The sequence below is a fragment of the Rana temporaria genome, chromosome 3, assembly GCF_905171775.1.
Source record: "Rana temporaria chromosome 3, aRanTem1.1, whole genome shotgun sequence".
In the NCBI taxonomy this organism is placed as follows: domain Eukaryota; kingdom Metazoa; phylum Chordata; class Amphibia; order Anura; family Ranidae; genus Rana; species Rana temporaria.
The window spans coordinates 125,864,878-125,882,376 of NC_053491.1; the positions used below are offsets into that span (position 1 = coordinate 125,864,878).

A 17,499-nucleotide genomic window follows, 5' to 3' on the forward strand; every position below is an offset into this window, starting at 1 on the left:
CGGACCGGGGTAGGGGTTGGGTGGGGCAACTAGTGGCGAGTAACCCTTGAGGCCTGGCTAGTGGCTCAAGACTTGAAATTTTGAGCCCTGTACTAGAGGACTACTCTAAAGTAATTTATTTCTCTCATTTCACTGAATTGGCTCAAAATATTATTAGTTAGTGCCTACCTCACCACCTTCATTGCCCTATTCTGCTGACAGAGCACCTGAGAAACACCCAGTACTTGTAGGTACGGTGGCTTTACCAGCCCTCATTTGGTGCCCCAGTGGCCAATCTGAATGCGGATTTATTGATGTGCAAAGCCCTGTGTATTTTTTTTTTTTTATTAGAATAAAGATTTATTGTTTTGTCAAAGATACATATTACTGTAAAATGTGAGAAAGTATATCATACAGTCACATTATACACATCAGGGCACATAAATCATACAGTCACAGTCTGTATTGGTCAAAAACCATAGTGGGATCTCAGGGTGTAAAACTGGAAGTTATAGTACAATATACGGCTATCATGGATTGTTGTGGCAGGTTGGTAGCCATGTGGAAGTCGCATAGCTGTGTATATTCATACTATACCTTCAAGCTTAGTTATTGTCAGTATAGTGTTGGCAAGGAATGTGGAAAACATTAGCAAAAGAGGGGACAGCAATAAGAAAGGATAGAGGAGGCAAGAAAGAGGAGACAGGAGAACTGGGTAATGGGCACTAGACTGGGAAAATACAGCCCCTTGCCGTCAGTTCTATTGTGTGCACCAGAAATAATATCACAAAATTGCAACAAGCCCAAGATGACAACCAAATGCCCCACATGTTGGTTGCAGAGTAACTCATGATCTCATTCAATGTTTTCTTCCAAGCATTGTTAGTGGTACAATTAAAGCGGAGTTCCGGCCACAATTTCACTTTTTAAATATGAATACCCCTGTAATACACAAGCTTAATGTATTCTAGTAAAGTTAGTCTGTAAACTAAGGTCCGTTGTGTTAGGTTGTTACAGCATTTAGACACTTTATAAAATAGAAATTGACTGGGGCCATCTTAAGTGTGTGCATCATGAAGCCAGACTGTATGACTTCCTGGATTTCAGCCTTGCAAATCTCGCACATGCTCAGTGCTGCACAAGCAGTGTAATAGGTTTCAGATCAGGTTTCAGCACCTGTGCTGTCCAAGTCACATGATTCTTTGAGACTGGGGAATGCACAGACTCCTGGAAAGTTACACCCACTACATTCCCAGGAGTCTGTGCAGTGTAGGTTAGGAAGCATTAAGCACCTAGGTGCAGGAAGTGGGAAGATTAACTATTCTGCCTAGCAACAACACTTTGAAGGCATCTAAAAAAAAAATTTTTTCTCTTCGTAAAGGACTAATGACATTTTTTTAAAACTACTGATGTAATGTTATATTTATGGGTGGAACTCCACTTTAAGCACTCCACACCGCCATGGTAGGGGCAGAGGTAGATTTCCAATGTCTGGGCATTACAATTAAGTAGTGCAGGAGCCCCTTTTTCAGGCACTGAGAAGGGTCCTAGGAGTAAAGAAAGCAGAGCTATGGCAGGGGACTCCCCAATAAGTGTGTATCAATGAACGTATTATAGGTCTGAAAAACCCTGGACCAAAAATCCCATTGGGGGAAAGGGGGGACAATCTCACCACATATGTAGCATGGTGCCAGGTTCTTGTTCACATCTCCAGCAAAACCTCCATACAGCTGTATGAATTCTGTGCATTGATGCATGGTAGTAGGGTAGTGGTACTAGTGCATGAAAATGTTGTAGCTCTTCTCCTGAGCCACTAACACAATGGGGGTTATTTACGAAAGGCAAATCCACTTTGCACTACAAGTGCAAACTACGGGCCAGATCCACAGATAATTAGATGGGCGCAGTGTATCAGAGATATGCTACGCCGCTGTACCTTACCTGGCGGATCTTCGAATCCTCAAAGAATTTGCGCCTTAAGTTACGGCGACGTAGTGTATTTCTGGCGGCGGAATTCAAATCGGCGGGTAGGGGGCGTGATTCATTTAAATGAAGCGCGTCCCCGCGCCGAATGAACTGCGCATGCGTAGTTCCAAAATTTCCCGCCGTGCATTGCGCTAAATGACGTCGCTAGGACGTCATTTTTTTTTACTTAGATGTGAGTTATGTCCATCCCTATTCACGGACGACTTACGCAACAAAAATAAAAATTTCGACGTGGGAACGACGGCCATACTTAACATGGCAAGTCTATCTATACGCCGCAAAATACCAGCTTTAAATATACGCCGGAAAAGGCCAACTACAGACGACGTTAAAAATGCGACGGCCGCGCGTACCTTCGTGGATCGTCGTAAATCGGTAATTTGCATACCCGACGCGGAAAACGACGCGAACTCCACCCAGCGGGCGCCGAAGTATTGCATCTAAGATCCGAAGGCGTACGAAGCCGTACGCCTGTCTGATCTTACCCAGATGCCGTCGTATCTTGGTTTGAGGATTCAAACTAAAGATACAACGCAGGAAATTTGGAAGTACGCCAGCGTATCAGTAGATACGCTGGCGTACTTGCTCTGTGGATCTGCCCCTACAAGTGCAAGGTGCACTTGAAATTGCACTTGGAAGTGCAGTCACTGTAGATCTGAGGGGGACATCCAAGGAAAATAAAAAACAGCATAATAAAATCAGCAGAGCTTCCCCTCATTTCAGATCTACCCCTCAGATCTACAGTGACTGCACTTCCAAGTGCACTTTCAGTGCAAAGTGGATTTGCTGTTCGTAAATAACCCCCCTATGTTGGCTTTATGAGTCAAGACAAATATCTTTACCAGGTTGCCCTCCAAAAACTTGCCGCCTCCTTTGCCCAATGCGAAAACATAGGAGGGGACATGGAAAAATATTTGAGACAACAAGATGGCGTATAGTGAGTACAACTACATACTGCGCCAAGGAAAGGGGGTAAAGTGGTGGTAAGGGATTTAAAGCGGATGTGCCACGGGAAAATAATATTAAAAGCCAGCAGCTACAAATACTGCAGCTGCTGACTTTTAATATTAGGACACTTACCTGTCCTGGAGTCCAGCGCCGATCGCAGCAGAGGACGAGCGATCGCTCGTCTCTCTGCTGCTCCCCCCGCCATCCACGCTGAGGGAACCAGGAAGTGAAGCGCTGCGGCTTCACTGCCCGGTTCCCTGCGGCGCATGCGCGAGTCGCGCCGCCCCCGCCGATTGGCTCCCGCTGTGTGCTGGGAGCCGAGTGTTCCCAGCACACAACGGGGGGGGGCGACGGGATGTGACGGAATGCCCGTCTTTTGCCCGTGAATGCCGGGCCGGAAGTGGGTGCAAATACCTGTCTTTAGACAGGTATCTGCACCCCCCTCCCCCCTGAAAGGTGTCAAATGTGACACCGGAGGGGGGGAGGGTTCCGATCAGCGGGACTCCACTTTAGGGTGGAGAACCGCTTTAAGCTATTTCAGTTGGGCATTGTGAAGGGCATTGTGCACTGGGGATAGTGACTCCGTGGAGAAAGTAAGAAAGTCAGAGCGTGCATGTTCATACCTCCCAACTTTCTGAGATGGGAATGAGGGACACCTATCAGCAAAAGTATACAGGCATAGGACACACCCCTTGCCATGCCCCCTTAAAAAGAGACTTTTACAAAAAATTAAGATTGATTAAACCCACGAGTGCTTTTTTACCACTGCTATTCCTTTATATTGGCTTTTGGAATTTACAAATGCAGCAATTTAGAAATCAGATGAAAGGTTTAGCTCTGGAAAACACTTTTTGAGAGATAAAAAGTGCATTTTATTTACATTTATATAGATCAGACCAATACGAGGGACAACTGAGGAGGAAAGAGGGACAGAGGGACATTGCTTCAGATCAGGGACAGTTGGGGTATGCATGTTCCTGGCAGCTACATTATAAATCTGTCCTTAGTTTGACCTTCTTCATACAGCGTTCTCTATAAGTCCCAGGCACTGTTCTGTCTTCCACTCTTTAGATTAAATCAGTCGAGTGCAATACTTGAAAGTCACCACTAGGTGTCACGCAGCTTCCTTCTCTGTGCTGTGTTCCAGGTTCTGATAAGGAATGCAATGAGAGCCCCGCCCCTCTGACAGCAGGCCCCGCCCCGTCCGTGTGTACTACACACCTCGCCCTGTCCCACCTGCTTCATTCACCTCCCGGATTTGTCATCAGCGGATCCTTCAGTGACCGGCCGGCCTGCGATCTACCGGAGGTGAGTAGTCTGCTGTGTGTATGAAGTGATCGGAGATGTGCGCTGGGTCCCATCACACCTGTCCTGAGTCCTGACCCTACACCTGTCCTATCCGGAGCTGTCACTCTGCAGACAGGGAATACACAGGGACAACATAGGAGACATGATCCGATCAGCAGGCTGGGTGTGATGTGACAGTACAAGGTCGCAGATGTCTCTTCCAGCCCCATATAATGATATCAGATCAGTATTGGGGGAGAGGGTGATCTGTCTGGGGGGGGGGGGGGGGGGGGGGGAAGGTTATTCTGTTCTCTGATGACTTTACATGAAAAGTTTTGTTGCTGTAACTATGACAGTTTTCATCCTTAGACTTGTATTGTAATGGAAAGCACCCTCCAATGTCCTGATCAATATAATATGAATGATGTGCCACGCTATAATATACTACATACCAACTGATAGACCTACCTGTAGCTTCCTGCTGATGTGCCACGCTATAATATACTACATACCAACTGATAGACCTACCTGTAGCTTCCTTCTGATTATTTATATTTCTGATGTTTATATACAGCACTCCCTGGAATTCAGTATGGCAGTGTGACAAGTTTCAGAGCTTGCGTCATATTCCTATAGGTAAGGTGTGTACGGATCTGACAGCTCGGTGACAGGCATCTCTCCTGGGGAGTGACAATGTTTTACAGGCTGTTTATAGAAGTTAGGAGAGTATAGGCTCACGTACGATGGGACGTCTCACCCGTACGCAGCAAGCAAGCAGCGGATTTCTGCGTCAAGGATCGTGGGGGTTGCGATCAGCCTGTTGAAATCAATGACAAGTGCATGTAATCGCACAGCGAGCAATTGTGGACAGATGAACAGCTCAGAACGCAAACTATCTACTACCGTTGGGGACAGATCATTTGTCCCTAAATGCATGTAATCGCTCCATGGGGGGCAGCGGCGTCTTTGGCTGAGCGTCCGCAACCGATCACAACCATCAGATGATCACAAATCCGCTGCCGATTTCCAGTGCACAATTCTCCCATCAACACAGGTAGTGCCGACAGGGAAATCGGCAATTGTCTTCTTTCCTAAGGGGGACGGGGGACTGTCCTCGCTGAGAGAATACAGTGATTATTGCTAGAAGCCACTTGTGATAATCACAAGCGAATCCGGTCAGGCTAGTTGTACCCAAGTTATTCAATCGATCAGTAATGACTAAGCGCACCTTTTAGTGTGTGAAACGCGTCTACTATTTGATCTGTCGGTAAACCTTGGGATGTTCGTTTATTAAAAGAATTTTGGTGGATCTTGGAGTGCAGCCATTTCTTCAGTATTGTTCAATCGATCAACTTGGTACATTCAGCCTGCCCATTAATGGTTTAAATCCCGGCCAGTTCCTGCTGTGTATGGCCAGCCTTAAAGTGATTACAAAGTGTGTTTTTTTTTTTCCTATTCAAATAACAAACATGTTATACTTACCTGTTCTGTGAAATGATTTTGCACAGAGCAGCCATGATCCTCCTCCTCATAGGTCCTTGGCTGGAGCTCCTGGCTCCTCCCTCCTGTTGAGTGCCCCCACAGCAAGCAGCTTGCTATGGAGGCAGCCGAGGCTGCAGCTCCATATAGCCATTAAGACACGGAGCTGACCCCCGACCCCACCCTCTCTCTCTCTCCTGATTGGCTAACTGAGTTTGATTGACAGCAGTGGGAGCAAATGGTGCTGTGTCTCATTGACCCCATAAGTGATCAAAAAAAAAAGTGTAAAAAAAAAAAAAAAAAATATTTTACTTCAACGCCCCTGTCTCTGGTAGCTCGCAAGCAGAAGCAAACACGCATGCAAGTCCCGCCCACATATGTAAACGCCGTTCAAACCCCACATGTGAGGTATCATCGCGTGCGTTAGAGCGTGTGCAACAGACTGCAACAATTAAAACGTCGCCTATGGAGATTTTTAACAAATATGTGTACCCCAAAATTGGGGTTGTGTTTCCTCGGTGGGACTTTTAGATTGGGAGACTGGTTGTAAATAAAGTGAAAAATTGATTGGTAAACAATGATATTGTCACAAAGTATCAAATTTTATTCAGTGTTGTTAAGGTGAACAACACATCAAGGCCAAAGTTACAAAATGTAGTAAAAGCATCCAATATGACCAAGAAAAGGGGCAAGCAAATCCGGGCATACAGAGGTCAAACGACTTTAAACATCAAAAATTACAAGGATAATAACAAAACATAGAAAACAATATATAATAGCGACAAAAAATTGCGTATAGAAAACACCCCCTAAGAAAGCTGTCTATTGCAGTAAAGACAGACGTGCCAACGTTTCGAGGCTTATATAGGGTGGAGCCTCTTCATCAGAGCGAGGGTCAAGCAAGGTTGTCGCTGTATAATCTAAAATGAAAGAAAAAATATAAATAGTAATGCAAAAGTGAGATACCAGAAAACAAAAACACAGAAAATATCAATATTCCCTCATTCAGGTCGTTCCCCTTGTGTGGAGATTTTTAAGTACCGAAGTTTGGCGCCATTCCATGAGTGTGCGCAATTTTAAAGCGTGACATGTTAGGTATCTATTTACTCGGCGTAACATAATCTTTCACATTATACAAAAAAATTGGGCTAACTTTATTGTTTTGTTTTTTTATTAATTTTCCCTAAAAAAAGGCGTTTGAAAAATTATTGCGCAAATACTGTGCTAGAAAAAAAGTTGCAATGACCGCCATTTTATTCCCTAGGGTGTCTGCTAAAAATATATATATATATATATATATATATATATATATATATATATATATATATATATATATATATATATATATATATATATATACACATACACTGTTTGGGGCTTCTGATTAATTTTCGAGCAAAAGAATTTTGATTTTTACATGTAGGAGAGAAGTGCCAAAATAGGCCCGGTTGTCAAGTGGTTAAATGTGTTTTTTTTGTTGGTGCAAAACATGTAAATGCTAAAAAAATTATTTAGTTTTAGCCATATGGTATTACAGAATTGTATGAACAAAAATGTATGTTCCTTGCCAGATTAAATGGCTCCCATGTATGCATTTCAAGTGTTAGCTTTTTGCTGGAGTTCAGTTTTATGCTCATTCTTGATAATCTGTTTAATTCTAGGAAAGTGTACCCTTTGAGTTGCTGTTTATTACATTCATTAAGGCCGGGTTCACACCTATGCAAATTGGTTGCGGCTTAAAGCGCATCGAATTCGCAGAACATTTCTAAATACCTTAATTTCAATGAGGCTGGTTCACATATGTGAGATGCATTAGCACTGCGCATTGTTGAAAAAAGTGTGCGTTTTCTAGGCATTGCGGTGCGGCTCAGGTGCGAATTCAGGCCCATTATCTTCTATGGGCACTCATCTGATTCGCAGATTTGTTCATTTCTCATCAGGATTTCTCTCATTCTCCTCAATACACTTCCCCCCTCCCCTCTCCCAGGTTTCCAAATTCACAGCTAAAACGGAGATGATCTGCTGAACAGCTCTCTTATCTTTTTGCAGAGATAGCAGAGCTGGAATTCGCACCACACTAGTGTAAATCCAGCCTAAAAGTTGGGCCTGATAGTGGTAGGGTTTCCATTTTTGTGACTACTAAATGCATAAAATCAGTCAATTATCAATAATGCTTGGGCTGTAGGAACACGGATCATGGTTATCTTTGTGTCCTCAGTAGCAAGATATAAGATACTATTTTCAATTTGTTACGGATTTGGTCTTTATGGGACTTGGTAAGCCAAAGCAGATTTGTTGGATAATCAATTAGGTAGATTCAGGTAGGGGCGCGCAAATCTAAGGCGGCGTAGCCTAGCGTGTTTACACTACGCCGCCTTAAGTAAGAGAGGCAAGTACTGTATTCTCAAAGTACTTGCCTCCTTACTTAGGGCGGCGTAGCGTAAATGCGGCGTGCCTAAGGGCGCCTAATTCAAATGTGTTGGAGGGGGGCGTGTTTTATGGTAATGAGGCTTGACCTCACGTTTTTGACGTTCTTTTTTTTACTGCGCATGCGCCTACATTTCCCAGTGTGCATTGCGGCTAAGTACGCCGCACGGGCCTATTGATTTTGACGTGGACGTAAACAACGTAAATCCCGATTTGCGGACGACTTGCGCAAACGACGTAAAGAATTTGAATCTCGCGGCGGGAACGGCGGCCATACTTTAACATTGCTATTCCACCTAATAGATGGAATAACTTTAGGCCTGCTAATGCCTTACGGAAACGGCGTAAATCGACTGCGGCGGCCGGGCGTACGTTCGTGAATTGGCGTATCAACTCATTTACATATTCTACGCCGACCGCAATGGAAGCGCCACCTAGCGGCCATCCGAAAAATTGCAACCTAAGATAGGACGGCGCAAGCCGTCTTATCCTAGATATGTTTAAGCGTATCTCTGTTTGAGCATACACTTAAACATAAGTCGGCGTAGATTCTGAGTTAGGTCGGCTTATCTACTGATAAGTCGGCCTAACTCTACCTGAATCTACCTATATCTCTCTACAGAGAGAGTTCTGTTAATTCAGAAGATGCACTAGCCCAGAGGTTCCAGCCTAGTAGTATGATGATAATGAAGAGCAGTACAATATACTTTGCATAGACATGCTTGGTTCATGTATGGGGAAAGATCAAAATATTGACAGTTCTCTGAACTTAAAGGAGTTGTAAATAAAAATATTTTTTTTTGCTGAAATTAATGTTTACAGGGTATAGAGACCTAATAGTTAACTGATTCCTTTTAAAAACGATTAAAAATAGATAACAATCAATCATATAATGTACCTGTAGTTTCTAGTTTCGTTTTTGCATGTTGTTTCCTGCCTCTGCTGTACAGAGCCACAGAGCCAATACAGGGCAGTGATGGTTTGGAAAACGAAACTGATTGGTGCTGAGGGGTTTCAGACACACAGTAATCAAACCTCCTTGATTAGCGACCACAGAGAGAAAGCTCCCAGTACTGTGGTTATCAGGAAACCGACAACCAGGAGGTGTGGATCAGAGAAGAATTTACAGCAACTTGAGAGCAAAAACGAACAATGAGGACATGAAAACAGCACTGCATTAACCCCCCCTGGCGGTATTCCCGAGTCTGACTCGGGGTGAGATTTTCATACCAAAAGCGGTAACCCCGAGTCAGACTCGGGCTTGCCTCGCTGCAGCAACAGACAAAGTTACTTACCTTGTCCCTGGATCCAGCGATGCCACCGCGCTGTGTGAGCGAGCGGGACCTCGCTCGATTCACACAGCGTCCTCCTGTGCCGCCGATCTCCGTTCCCTGCGACGTTACGACGCACGGGAGCGGAGAACGGCGCCAAATTCAAAAACGTAAACAAACACCTTGCATACAGTATACTGTAATCTTAGAGATTACAGTACTGTATGTAAAAAATACACACCCCCCCTTGTCCCTAGTGGTCTGTCCAGTGCCCTGCATGTACTTTTATATAATAAAAACTGTTCTTTCTGCCTGCAAACTGTAGATTGTCCATAGCAACCAAAAGTGTCTCTTTATGTCAAAAATGGTTTTAGAGCAGCTAGAAAACAGCGATAATAAATTATAATCGCTTGCAGAATTGAGCGATAGTGATTTGTGGGGAAATTCGTCATAAAAAAAAAAAAAAAAATGACAGCGACAATTCTGCAACTGAGCAAATTTCAGTGATTTTGAGTTGATTACATTATTGAATATTTTTTATTAGAATTATATTATTATTTATTATATTATAATTTATAATTTTCTTTTTAAAAAAATGTCATACCCGGGATGCCTATTAGACTCTGGTTTGGTCAGATTTAAGTGAGTTATTCCTAAGAATTACAGGCCTACAGTATAAAACGCCAAATTTCCTTGCAAATAATGGTACCGCTTTCAGCATCTTTTTTCTGAAAGAATCATACCGCCAGGGAGGTTAAGGTAAAGGAAGCTATTAAGATAAAAAAAAAAATTCCTTTACAAACCCTTTAAGCTGGCCCTACATATAGCAAATTTCTCCTCATTGGCTGAGACTGCAGCGGAAGCCATGGGCTCCCATTGCTGTCAATCATAGCCGGTGAGCCAATGAGGAGAGAGAGGGGACAGGGCCAGGCCGCGACTCTGTGTATAAATGGACACACAGAGCCACAGCCCGGGAACAAGCCTGCTTGGGTGCCTTATTGCAAACTGCTTGCTCTGGGGGCACTTGGCATGAGGGGGGGGGGGGGGCAAGATCGCTGGCGAGGGATCTGGAAAGAGGAGGATCAGGGCAAACACTACACTGAGCAGGTGAGTATGACATGTTTGTTATAAGATAAAAAAAAGCTTTTACTATCACTTTAAATGGGGAAAAAAATAATGTGGTGCTTCTAGGCTATTTGGCACACAGGATAAATATTTTTTTTTACAGTATTTCACAACATTTTCTTTCTTCCATTAATAATCTGGAATTGAAATGATTCTGGTATGACGAAAAGAATTGTAGGCAGTGAAAATTCTGGTGTCTCATCCCCCCCCCCCCCCCAACATTGGTGGTCAGTGCAGGAATGATCCCTTACCATAGAAGTCTTAATAGTGGTATTGCTGGACATTGTACGTGGGAGATAAGGTCACCACTGTCCTCTGCTCAAGAAGCCACAACAACCCCAGCAGGAACCCCATGGTTCCACAAAACCCTTGCTGAGATGGGCAGTAGAGTGTGTAGAGCAGCCTTTCTCAACTAAGGTTTTGTGGAACCCTGAGGTTCCTCTTGAGGTTTCTGGGGGGGAAGGATATTAATTGAGCTCCCACTTACACTGGCCACCAATCCTCAGGGGTACTACCATGCTGAATAAAAGAGGACATGGCATTGGATTTATTTGAAGATTATTATAAAGAATTATTTTGTTGTATAGAACACAGAGAGATGGTAAAAATGACCTGCCCTGGGTGTCAAATATGTTAGGTATGTCTTATTCTTTTATTTCAAATGTTCTACAGCAATTATAATCAGGAGATTGAGGTTTAATCATTTTTTTAGAAGGGTTTTTTGAGACCTGAAATGATTTTAAGGGTTCCTCCAAGGTAAAAAAAAAAAAAAAGTTGGCAAAGTCTGGTGTAGACAAATTATGTAATTAGTCCTCAAATATGCCTTAAAGTGGATGTAAAGCCACTCTCATCCTTTCTACTACTGCCATAGTGCTGATCTATAAGGATATCCATGCCTCCTGTATGTATCTTTACCTGTCAAATGTTTCCCCTCTGTCTGTTATATGACCCGAAAAACTGAAGATTCTGTGGGTGGGTCTGTTCTCCAGGGGCTCAGTGGGTGGAGTTGTGATGTCAGTAGACTCCCCGCCCAACTCTACAGTCCCCTTGTCAGCATGCAGTTTCTCCTGTGTATTTCTTACGCTAAATTCTGCGGTGATCACTAACATCCAGTCAAAACCCAGAAAAGTCACCACATGACTTTAGCATGCCCAATCCTGCTAAGGTGTGGCGAAGCCGATCCTGGGAGAGCTGGCGAAGAAAGGATCGGGGGTGGGAATTAAAAAATAATGCCTGTCTCAGGCTCGTGCATGAGATATGTAAATCACCTGTCACTCACAGCAGGGGGGAAGAACAGACAAAGTTTTCTCAGTTTGTCTGTTTTATCTCACTGAAAAAAGATAAGAGGATTGCTCAGAGCTGGATTAACTCGTTGTGGCAAGACTGGGCACAGATGATAGGAAATCGTATACTGTACATTGTGCCAGCCAAAAAAAAATCATTTTGGGTTTACATCCACTTTAAGTACGTGGAGGTTTCCGAGTGGTGTACGTCTTGTCTAGGGCAGAGGGCCCCTCACCATTGCGCTTTCTAAAACTTGGACTTCTTGTCATGTCACTCACCTGTGACATACTACAGGAGTAGCTAGAATGCAAGTCTAATAAAATCACAGGACAATGTATATTGCTGAGGCACTTTGTTATGTACTCCTCTTTACTGACTGGTATTCTAGAAATAGTTTTGCTTCTGTGCCTCATCCTTGTGTAATCTCACATATCTACCTTTATTTGAAACATTATTTTGAGCTTATCACGAAGGCATTTCCTCCATGCTAGCCTGCATTCCATTCTCTGCAAGAGTATCTTGGTTCAAAATGAGTTAAAGGAGCAGTAAACCTAAATGGGTTTCTATACAAAGTCAATGAATACAGAAAATTCTACATAAACCTGTGCAGACGCATCTGGTAAAATGTGAAACTCCCTGTTTTTTATATCTTGTTAAAAAAGAGTTTACTTGTGTACGTGGGCAGTTTAGTTATGATTATTTAAAGGGGTTGTAAATGTACAATTTTTTTTTTTTCCTAAATAGCTTCCTTTACCTTAGTGCAGTCCTCCTTTACTTACCTCATCCTTCCATTTTGCTTTTAAATGTCCTTATTTCTTCTGAGAAATCCTCACTTCCTGTTCTTCTTCTGTCTGTAACTCCACACAGTAATGCAAGGCTTTCTCCCTGGTGTGGAGTGTCGTGCTCGCCCCCTTCCTTGGACTACAGGAGAGTCAGGACACTCTCTACGTTGCAGATAGAGAAAAGAGCTGTGTGTTAGTGGGCGTCCTGACTCTCCTGTAGTCCAAGGGAGGGGGAGAGCACGACACTCCACACCAGGCAGAAAGCCTTGCATTACTGTGTGGAGTTAGACAGAAGAACAGGAAATGAGCATTTCTCAGAAGAAATAAGAACATTTAAAAGCAAAATTGAAGGATGAGGTAAGTGAAGGAGGACTGCACTAAGGTAAAGGAAGGTATTTAGGAAAAAATAATTGTACCTTTACAACCCCTTTAACTAGATTTGTGTCTGTTTAGTAAAAAAGGATAATCGTTTCACTGCAAATACTAGAAGCCAATTGGACTAGCTTAGGTTAATCTTCATTACTGTACTTACAATTAGGGCTATTTTTGTGACCAGACACTTAGTTCTTGTTTTCAAAAAGTTTTTGTTTATAGCTGAATATATTATATATTCATGCTAAAAATATATTACTAATTACATAAAGCAGATCTAAACCCGTTTACTAAAATCTCATAAAGCTTTAACAGTTAGGGTGTCCATATTTGCTTAGATTATTATTATTATTATTATTATTATTATTATTATTATACAGGATTTATAGAGCCAACAGTTTACGCGGTGCTTTACAATATAAAAGGGAGACAATACAGTTATAATAAAATACAAGAGGATTACGATGGCCCTGCTTAGAAGAGTTTACAATCTAATAGGGTGGGACAGGTGGTACAAAAGGTTGTAACTGTGGGCAATGAGCCGATGGAAGTGGTTAAAGATTAGTTGGAGACGTGATAGGAGATGAGTTTTCAGGGATCGCCTAAAGGTAGCAAGAGTAAGGGATAGCCAGGCAGGTTGAGGTAGCGAGTTCCAGAGGATGGGAGAGGCTCTGGAGAAATCCTGGAGACGAGCATGGGAGGAGACGAGAGAGCTTGACAGTAGGAGGTCTTGAAGAGCAGAGAGGATGGTTTGGGTTATGTTTAGAGATGAGCTTTGTTGTAATTTCAAGTATTTTGCTCTTTTAAAGGGGAGTTCCATGCTTTTTTTTTTTTTTGTTTTTTTTGTTTTTAAAAAGGCAGCTACAAAAAAAGTGTAGCTGCTGGCTTTTAATAAACAGACACTCACCTGCTCCGTGGTCCGCTTCTCTCCCCCCTCTCCGGCAAGCGTCTTCTTTTCCTAGTGTGGGCACCCAGCCGTGACAGCTTTCGGCCTTATGGCCGGGCACTCGCTGCGCATTTGCGAGCGGCGCTGCGCTCTGTGAGTGGTCAGACGTTCGCTCGGGACCTGTCATGTAGTCCCAGGCGATTGCCTACAGGGAGGGGGCCGCCGTAGGCGATATGACGTATCGCCTAAGCGGTCCCTGGGCGGAAGGAGGAAGTGGGACAGGAAGTCCCACTCCTACTAAAGCCCCCACTCCCCCCCCCCAAAAGAAATTACATGCCAAATGTCGCATGTAAGGGGGCAAGGAGTGGTTTAAGCGAAAGTTCCACTTTTGAGTGGACCTCCGCTTTAAAACAATACCTGGTCATTCTGCCATTAAAGTGACTCTGTCACTATAGGAAAGATTCCCAAAGAAAGCTTACCTGTAAAACAAAATGTAAATACTCACCTTTCCTGCTATCCATGCCACCAAACACCATTCCATTATGTAGTAATCATCCCCCGAAGTGTACCGGAGATCAGACACCTCCCTCCCACTCAATATCCCTTGTTCAAAAGAAATCAAAGGAGCAGAGCAAAAATTGGTCAGCTCAACATCACTTGCATTCAATAGCCACAGCAGGAGATTTCTCCATCCACGTTGTTAAGCATGGAAACCTCTACACGATGTTGCCAAAAGTATTGGGACACCTGCCTTTACACGCACGTGAACTTTAATTTCATCCCAGTCTTAGTCCGTAGGGTTCAATATTGAGTTGGCCCACTCTTTGCAGCTATAACACCTTCAACTCTTCTGGGAAGGCTGTCCTCAATGTTTAGGAGTGTGTCTATAGGAATGTTTGACTATTCTTCCAGAGCGCATTTGTCAGGCACTGATCTTGGACAAGAAGCCTTGGCTTTCAGTCTCTGCTCTAATTCTGCTCTAATTCATCCCAAAGATGTTTCATCAGGTTGAGGTGCAGGCCAGTGTAGTTCCTCCACCCGAAACTCGCTCATCCATGTCTTTATGGACCTTTCTTTGTGCACTGTCCAAATCATTTGGTGGAGGAAGCATTATGGTGTGGGGTTGTTTTCCAGGGGTTGGGCTTGGCCACTTAGTTCTAACTTTTGTGGGAACAGTTTGGGGATGGCCCCTTCCTGTTCCAACATGACTGCGCACCAATGCACAAAGCAAGGTCCAAGACATAGATGAGCGAGTTTGGGCTGGAGGAACTTAACTGGCATGCACAGGCATGAGTCCTGTCCTCAACCCAATAGAAAATCTTTGGGATGAATTAGAGTGGAGACTGCGAGCCAAGCCTTCTTGTCCAACATTAGCGCCTGACCTCACAAATGCGCTTCTGGAAGAATGGTCAAACATTCCCATAGATACCTCTAAACCTTGTGGACAGCTTTCCCAGAAGAGTTGACGCTGTTATAACTGCAAAGGGTGGGCCAACTCAATCTTGAACCCTACGGACTAAGGCCCCGTACACACGTCCGAGAAACTCAACGGGCAAAACACATAGTTTTGCTCGTCGAGTTCCTTGTGAAACCACCGAGGATCTCGGCGAGCCAAGTTTGCTCATTGACGAACGAGGAAATATAGAACATGTTCTCTATTTGGCCCGACGAGATCCTCGTCGGTTTCCTCGGCCGAAAGTGTACACACGACCGGGTTTCTCGGCAGAATACGGCTCTGATCGAGTTTCTGGCTGAATTCTGCCGAGAAACTCGGTCGTGTGTACGGGGCCTGAGACTGGGATGACTTTAAAGTTCATGTGCGTGTAAAGGCAGGTGTCCCAATATTTTTGGTAATATAGTGTTTATAATTCAGCTGCCTGTACCTCGGGATACCAGTCGTATTGACATGCAATTTCATTAACGGTAGACACTGCTTTTGTATGTTTTCATCCTATGTTTAACTTGAATTGCCCAAGTTTTTGACAGGTTTACTTTATTTTTGTTCAAATTGATTTTAGTAAGGGTTTTACATTTGTATACAGAAAACAATGGCTATGCATTGGTCAGTGCTTATCATAACAAGTTACAGAATGAAGAGGTAAGCTACACTTGGAAAAGGGTTAGGCCAGCATGCTGTACAACAGTGAGAACCAATATAAGCCCAACAAGCTTAAAGGAGTTGTAAATTCTATGCATTAAGATAAAAAAAGTTTGTGTGTAGTAGCACCCCCTAATTACTTACCTAGAGCCCGATCTCTCTCCAGCGATGTCCACAAATGTGATTGACTGAGACATAGCAGCTGGGCCTTTGGCTCCCGTGGCTGTCAATAAAAGTCAGTCAGCCAATCAGGGAAGAGAGGGGGTGGGGTCTAAGACAGGTATTTTTACCCACTTCCTGGCATAGACTCCCGCAATATCTGCAAGAGTCTACGCCACGCCCCCCGCTGTATTCGGGTCCCAGAAGACAGCAGGGACTAGTGATATTGCGCAGTGCAAGACACGGATGCGCAGTGGGGAACCAGGAAGTGAAGCCACTTCACTTCCTGATTCCCTTACTGACTCTATACCGAAGATAGCGGCGGCAGCATCCGAGGGTCGGGTTGGCATCGGGTGCCAACATCGCGGGCGCCCTGGACAGGCAAGTGTCCTTATTTTAAAAGTCAGCAGCTGCAGTATCTATAGCTGCTGACTTAAAAAAAAATGGCGGACCTCCGCTTTAAGTACGGAGAGAGAGAAACCTGTCTTAATTTGCTTAATTATATGTTTATTAATAAACTGCTTGGAGTTCTCCTTCAAGCTGCTGACCGTGATTGGAAAGGCAGTGGCTTAACAGACATTGGGTGTCTCAACAGAAAAGTGAAGGCTTGTTATTGGGAAAAGAGTGATGTGCCGTGACAGAATATACAAGTATAAAAAACACCTGTTGATTGGAATGGAAGGTTGTGTACACATGAACAGAGTGTATACCCAACTTCCCAAAAGGGTCGTAAACTCTCCATGCATAGTCCTGCATGGTTGCACCGGGTTGTTTGAATAACTTGTCTCCAAGACTTGAAACCAGTGAAGACAAGCGTGTTTGTTTAGTTCATTCATTCTGTAGGAATCCGAGGCTGTACTTGAAAATCCAGTGTGACCAGTTGGAGAAGTGGGCTCAGATATGTAGATATGTACTAAGAGCTTACTCACTGATGACTAAAACCAGATGTTGTCTAATTGAAACTCTACCTGATGTGTAATGGTTAGTAATTAGACATTCGTACTGTGACCAGTATATATTGGCCACATTACCGAGGACACACAACTCATAAAGATACAGCCTACAAAAGAATGAATGCAATTAAAAACCAATACCGTCGTCGCATACCCCAATTTTAAACCTATAATAAATTTGCAGCATAACATTTTTACTGATATTGATGGCGTGCCAAAGTAAGAAACTATGAAGTGGAAATGGCCGCTGGGAGTATGACATTTAGTGTTTTCATGTCTAACAGGAAACATCTTAGAAATTCTACAACCAAGAAAACCTTTTTACTGGAAATATGTGACAGGTTCACCTGCTTCACCTAAAGATGATATTTCGGTGTTTACTTGAAGGTGGTTATCTAACTTCAACTGGATTTGTATTTACATTTTTTCTTTAAAGCTTTTTAATCTTACTTTGATCCGACGA

The 17,499-nt window shown here is 43.5% G+C and overlaps 1 protein-coding gene across 2 annotated transcripts in view; it reads left to right on the forward strand.

Annotated features, from left to right (window-relative positions):
* The first annotated feature begins 4,120 nt into the window (after positions 1–4,120).
* The window catches only part of PROSER2 (proline and serine rich 2), a 44,054-nt gene continuing 30,675 nt past the window's right edge, over positions 4,121–17,499 (forward strand). Inside the window, exon 1 of one of the 2 annotated variants that reach the window (XM_040343389.1) lies at positions 4,121–4,221. The gene's annotated coding sequence lies outside the window, so the exon portion shown is untranslated. Of the gene's footprint in view, positions 4,222–4,681; positions 4,837–17,499 lie in introns of those variants that run through there. The other variant, XM_040343391.1, reaches the window with a different exon arrangement.